Raw genomic sequence first — 6,633 nt, 5'->3', positions numbered from 1 at the left:
TCCATTGTTTCCCCATCTATTTGCCATGAAGTGATGGGACTGGATGCTATGATCTTAGTTTTCTGAATGTTGAGCTTAAAGCCAACTTTTTCACTCTCCTCTTTCACTTTCAGCAAGAGGCTCTTTAGTTCTTCACTTTCTGCCATAAGGGTGGTGTCATCTGCATATCTGAGGTTATTGATATTTCTCCTGGAAATCTTAATTTCAGCCCAGCGTTTCTCATGATGTACTCTGCACAAAGTTAAATAAGCAGGGTGACAATATACAGCCTTGACGTACTTCTTTTCCTATTTGGAACCAGTCTGTCGTTCCATGTCCAGTTCTAACTGTTTCTTCCTGACCTGCATACAGGTTTTTCAAGAGGCAGGTCAGGTGGTCTGGTATTCCCATCTCTTTCAGAATTTTCCACAGTTTGTGATCCACACAGTCAAAGGCTTTGGCAGAGTATATAAAGCAGAAAGAGATGTTTTTCTGCAGCTGTATAATGTTTCTAAAAAGATGGAAACAGACATAGCAAAACTAGGTGTGATTGACTAACAAAATCTGGGAAATAGTGTCGATTTTTTTTCAAAATTATTTTACGTACAAGAAAACAGAAATATTCTAGTGAGAGGATAGTTGAAGTGGGAATCATCAGTATTTCTCTAGGCCCCTCTGTCAGCCCATTGGTCAGGCCTTTCAGTGTATAAATTAGTTTAATGTGTGTACAGAAATAGTTCTCAGAGTTGGGTTTGCCTGATGTGCAATTATAATAATTCCATAGGTTCAAATTCCCTTCTTTGCAAGTAAAATAATAAAAGGGAACATATGTAAGTTTTTAAAGAGGAATCTCCTGAGGGACTGGGGAGAAAAAGCAAGCCACCACGTCAATTTTATGCCTTTTTTTCCCCCAAGTATTTTGGACTGTGAAACAAGAGCATCTTCCAAAATCACATTAGTTGAAGCCTTGGGTGGTTGTGGAGCGAAGGCCAGGAGAAATGTTCCAGTGAGCGCAGCTTTCCTGATGCTGATGTTACATTACTCACAGCCCATCTGACTCGTGTCGTACATTCTCCACCTGCCAGGAGGTCTCTGTGCTCTGATGCTCCTACACTCATTGCAGGCTGGAGGGCTTGGCGAGCGACCATCAGTGGGGAAATTATACCCGCATGGACTATGAAGATCCTCCCCCCACCAACGACCCTCAACAACAGACTGAAAAGTGAAAGTGAAGTTGCTCAGTCATGTCCGACTCTTTGCGACTCCATGGACTGTAGCCTACCAGGTTCCTCCATCCATGGGATTTTCCAGGCAAGAGTACTGGGTTGCCATTGCCTTCTCCAGGGGATCTTCCCGACCCAGGGATTGAACCTGGGTCTCCTGCATTGTAGGCAGATGCTTTACCATCTGAGCCACCAGGGAAGTTACCTGAAGGATAACAGACTACTGTTATCAACAACAAACTACTCACTTTTATCCCATGTTGCTCCACAGGTATTTGGAGAGAAAAGCTAAGTCGTCACTACGAGGGGTAAACAAGGATTGGGGACACAGGGGAGAAGACTCCGCATAGGTGAGAGGGTGTCCCATGGTCTTGGGAGCCAGCAAGAGGAAAAGGAACTCAGGGGCTGGGAAGACAGACCAGCGATCGCCACGTTATGTTGCCATGCACCCAAACACAGGAGAGGATTGCAAGAGGGTGGGAAAATGCATGGCTGTGTGTTAAGGTTTTACTAAGGCACTGTAAACCAGTAACACTGAGTCCTTGCCTGAGATGCTTGCCAATTACCAGCAAAATTAGGATGGTTTCTCATGTAAAATCTCAGGCCTGCTATTCTTCATGAATTTCCCCAGGCCATTAATTTCATCGAATATTATTAAGTGGGTCCAACCCCACATTGTCACACAGTTGCTCATTTTTCAGTCACTGAGTCATGTCCCACTCTTTGTGACCCCATGGACTGCAGCACGCCAGGCTTCCCTCTCCTCAGCTATTTCCTGTAGTTTGCTCAAGTTCATGTCCATTGCATTGATGATGCTATCTAACCATTCTTATCCTTCAGCATCAGTCCTCCCACAGAGTATTCAGGGTTGATTTTCTTTAGGATTGACTACTTTGATCTGTTTTCTGTGCAAGGGACTCTCAAGAGTCTTCTCCTGCACCACAATTTGAAAGCACCAATTCTTTGGCACTCAGCCTTTTTTAAGGTCCAACTCTCACATCCGTACCTGACTATTGGAAAAACCATCAGATCAGATCAGATCAGTCTCTCAGTCGTGTCCAATTCTTTGTGACCCCATGAATTGCAACACGCCAGGCCTCCCTGTCCATCACCAACTCTTGGAGTTCACTCAAACTCACGTCCATCGAGTCACTGAAGCCATCCAGCCATCTCATCCTCTGTTGTCCTCTTTTCCTCCTGCCCCCAATCCCTCCCAGCATCAGAGTCTTTTCCAATGAGTCAACTCTTTGCATGAGGTGGCCAAAGTACTGGAGTTTCAGCTTTAGCATCAGTCCTTCCAAAGAACACCCAGGACTGATCTCCTTTAGGATGGACTGGTTGGATCTCCTTACAGTCCAAGGGACTCTCAAGAGTCTTCTTCAACACCACAGTTCAAAAGCATCAATTTGGAGAAACCATAGCTTTGACTAAATGGACCTTTGCCAGCAAAGTTATATCTTTGCTTTTTAATACACTGTCTAGGTCTGCCGTAGTTTTCCTTCCAAGAAACAAGCGTCTTTTACTTTCAAGGCTGCAGTCACCATCCGCAGTGATTTTGGAGCCCAAGTAAAGAAAAGCTGTCACTTGCTTCTACTGTCATAACAGGTTCAACTACAAAAATGGATTGCCAGTCTACTACATGTCAGCCAGTGTTCTAGGTGCCAAGGATACAGCAGGAAACAGAAGCTAAGTCCCTGCTCTTCTTAGCATACTTCCTAGTAATGGGTGGTAGCTGAGATAAAACAATAAAAAAGAATGTATGTATCATGTCAGGGCTTGATAAATGCTGAGGATTACAATAAAGCAGTATAAAGAGAGAGACAGACTTGTGGATGCTATTCTGATCAGGTTAGGTGGGCACGTTCTCTCTGATTAGGTGGACTTTGAGAAGAGACTTGCAGGAAATTGACTGGAGGGCTACGCAGATGTATGCAGGGAATGGGTTCCAAGCAGAGCAGGCAGCAGTGCAAAGGCTCTGAGCCTGGAGGCCACTGGGCGGTTCTGAAGGAGTCAGGTCTGAGTGTCTGGAGGATCAGTGAGGGGAGGCCGGTAAGCAGGTAGCTCCTGATGGAAAAGCAGCTTATGAGAGGCAGTGTGTGCAAAGATTAAATGGATTATAAGATGATTTTATGCAAGGCACTAATGCTTACACTAATAGAATTTATTAATTGAAAACTGTATTAATAAAATAGTAAGTGGAAAGACTGTTGCTGGAGCTAAAGCTCCAATACTCTGGCCACCCGATGTGAAGAGGAAAAGACCCTGATGCTGGGAAAGATTGAGGGCAGCAGGAGAAGGGGGCGACAGAGGATGAGATGGTTGGATGGCATCACTGACTCAATGGACATGAATCTGAGAAAACTCTGGGAGAGGGTGAAGGACAGGGAAGCAGTCCATGGGGTTGCAGAGTCAGACATGACTTATCAACTGAAAACCAACAAAATCATAAATGTAAAAAGCATGGAGATAATATGAAATGAGTCTTTTTCCAAGTTATTAGAAAATTGCTTCAATAAGAAAAAGGAAACAGAACAATAATGATCGAGAAAATTAACAAGACTCTCTGAAACAGGGCCCTGTTAGCAAATTATTGCTTCCCAAATCCAAATGCACCTTTTCAATACATGCTCTGTGGTACTGGGAGAATTCCTCTAGGTGTTCCTTTTGAAGGCAACCCCATGTTGAGCCCTCTCTGCAGAGGGCTTGGAGGAGCACTGTATAGAGGCTTCCAGAAATTTCCTGAGTGGGCGGGGGCTTTGGCCATGTGGGTGTAAGGACCCCCAGGAGAGGTCAGAAACCAAAACCCCTGGCCTGGTCCCCAGCATTCCTGCCTTCCCTCTGCCGCCTCTGGACCTTGGCCTGACAGTGACCTTTGCATGACCCTTTTAACATGAAAACTAGGCCGTTCTTTTGAACTTCTGTATTGTTTACTTCAAATTCAGGTCTTCCATCTAACCTAGACTCTGAGTTACTAAGACAAATCATTCTGTTTTTCTGTTTTCTGTTTCCCCCCCGCCCATTGGATTTCCTAGACCCAAGGTCAGCACACCATGCTCTGCAGGTCAGATCCCACCTGTCACCTGATTTTGTAAATAAAGTTTTATTGGCACTCAGTCACACCCATTTGCTCAGGTGCTGCCCATGGCTGCCCGCCAACAGCAGCAATGAGTAGTCTCCAGAGACCATTGGGCCAAGAAAACACTTACTCCCTGACCTTTAAAGAACAAATTTGCCAGGCCCTGCCCTAGGTCATCATAACATTCTTTACAGTTTCAGACAAATGAAGGAAATTAAGTGGATTATTGCCCATAAAACTACCCCATCAATACTCCACAATGACAACGAGATGTGAGACAACTTCCCTTCCATACAGCCCGGCAAGGAGATGGCTTAATCTCTTCAGAGAACTTACAAGAAGGAAACTAAACTGTGATTAGGATGGATTTTCCAAGCTTTAGAAAAGCTTAGCTTTGTTTGAAAGGAATCATTATTTGTGGTGGAAGAGAAGGCAGCCTGCCAGGGGAAAAGAGATTCCTTCTTGGTAAACAAAAGGCTTTCAAAGTGAAACCTGAGTCAGGCAGACCACGTGTCTGTGTCGTCCGAGGTCCTTGGGGCACCAGGGAGGCAGCTGCGGCCGGAATTAGGAGGCCTGCATAGGGAGGGATGGGACTCCACCGCTCACCAGATGGGTGGCCAGGGGCGACTTCTGCAAAGGTCTCTAACATCTTACTCTTTTCATTTATTAGATAAAGGATTTAAATAAAGAGTTGCTAAGCCAAGACAAGAATCAAAATAACCTGGGCAGCTCTTTAGAAACATTGATTCTGAAATATGTCCTTGTTGTTGTGGCTCAGTTGCTAAGTCATCTCCAACCCTTGGAAACTCCGTGAAGGACCACACGCCAAGCTTCCCTGTCTTTCATCATCTCCTGGAGTCTGTTCAAACTGTTGTCCATTGAGTCTGTGACGCCATCCAACCATCTCACCTTCTGTTGTCCCTTCTTCTCCTGCTTTCAATCTTTCCCAGCATCAGGGTCTTTTCCAATGAGTTAGTTCTTTGCATCAGGTGGCCAAAGTATTGGAGCTTTAGCATCAATCCTTCTAGTGAATATTGAGGACTGATTTCCTTCAGGATTGACTGATTTGATCCCTTTGATGTCCAAGGGACTCTCAAGAGTCTTCTTCAACACCACAATTCGAAAGCATTAATTCTTCACCACTCAGCCTTCTTTATGGTCCAACTCTCACATCCACCTCTGCCCATGACTACTGGAAAAACCATAACTTTGGCTTATGAACCTTTGTTGGTAAAGTAATGTCTGTGCTTTTTAATATGCTGTTTAGGTTTGTTGTAGCTTTCCTTCCAAGGAGCAAGCGTCTTTTAATTTCATGGCTGCAGTCCTTGGAGTTTCTGGTTTTACAAGTCATAAGAGGGACCCAGGAGCGTGATTCTAGGAAGCAACTCAGGCTGCAAGAGGCAGCGTGGACTCCACCGGCCAACATAAGGACATCTCGGAGTTAGAGTCTGAATCCTTCCAAGTCAATAACCTGATCCTGCCTCCTGCACACAGCTCTGGGGAAACACACACTAACACACACCATTAAGCTTCCTCTTTCCTTATATCTTGGGTTTCCATATTTATGGGAAAAGCGATGTATGTATAATTAAAGTGACCCTTCCTGAGGGTACTTGGCATTTCAGGAGACACCCACCCCAAACTTATCTCTGCTGCATGTTTCATTAAAATCATAAGGCCCCTCACTGGCAGGGCAGCCACAGTCCCTGCTGACACAGGATCTGGGAAGGAGCCAAAAGGTGAGTGAGAGCTGCTGGGTTTCCTGTGCACCTGTGTTCTGACAGTTTCCAAAAGCGTGTTGTGCTTTCTTACATCAGCGAGAAACGTGAGGTCTCAGTTTCAACTTCAGTGCTCTGCATTTTCCAGTTTGTGTTGTTGTTTGTTTATGTCTTGCTGACTTAAGAAGGCGAATCGTTTCTGACGGAATTTGGTGTCCTGACTCAAGGCCCACCGACAGCCCAGAAGATGAGTTTGTCCCTTTCTCCCAGGCTGAAACAATTTGGCAGTTGCCTAATTTTCAAGTGGGATTAACTCTGAACAGATTGTCATGCATTTTAGTACGTAAGTAGAGGTTAGAGACGCATGCGATTCCATGAAACGAGGCAACAAAGTGTGTATAAAAAGAGGTTTAAACAGCAGACGTGAGCCATTTCTGCTCACCTAGGGAGGGAAGGTAGGAAGGCTGAGAGACGTGTCCTCATTTTGAACAGCCTCTCTCTCCCTCTGCCTTTCTGGTTACCTTAACAATTTAAGCTGCAATTGTCTTAGTTAAGTCAGTTTCGTTTAATTAGCAAGATGATTCCATAAATGAGATCCACACTACAAGGCTGTCTGACATTATGTTCAGAAACTTCA

At 44.8% G+C, this 6,633-nt stretch overlaps 1 non-coding gene across 1 annotated transcript; it reads right to left on the bottom strand.

Annotated features, from left to right (window-relative positions):
* Positions 1–1,329: 1,329 nt before the first annotated feature.
* On the bottom strand, positions 1,330–1,401 carry TRNAC-ACA. The gene has a single exon. It is a non-coding gene; the product is annotated as a tRNA-Cys (tRNA).
* Between the last annotated feature and the right edge of the window lie 5,232 nt (positions 1,402–6,633).

This window comes from Bison bison, unplaced genomic scaffold, assembly GCF_000754665.1.
Source record: "Bison bison bison isolate TAMUID 2011002044 unplaced genomic scaffold, Bison_UMD1.0 scf7180017864307, whole genome shotgun sequence".
Lineage (NCBI taxonomy): Eukaryota > Metazoa > Chordata > Mammalia > Artiodactyla > Bovidae > Bison > Bison bison.
The sequence above is the reverse complement of the archived record's forward strand: the minus strand, read 5'-3'. Positions and strand labels throughout refer to the sequence as shown.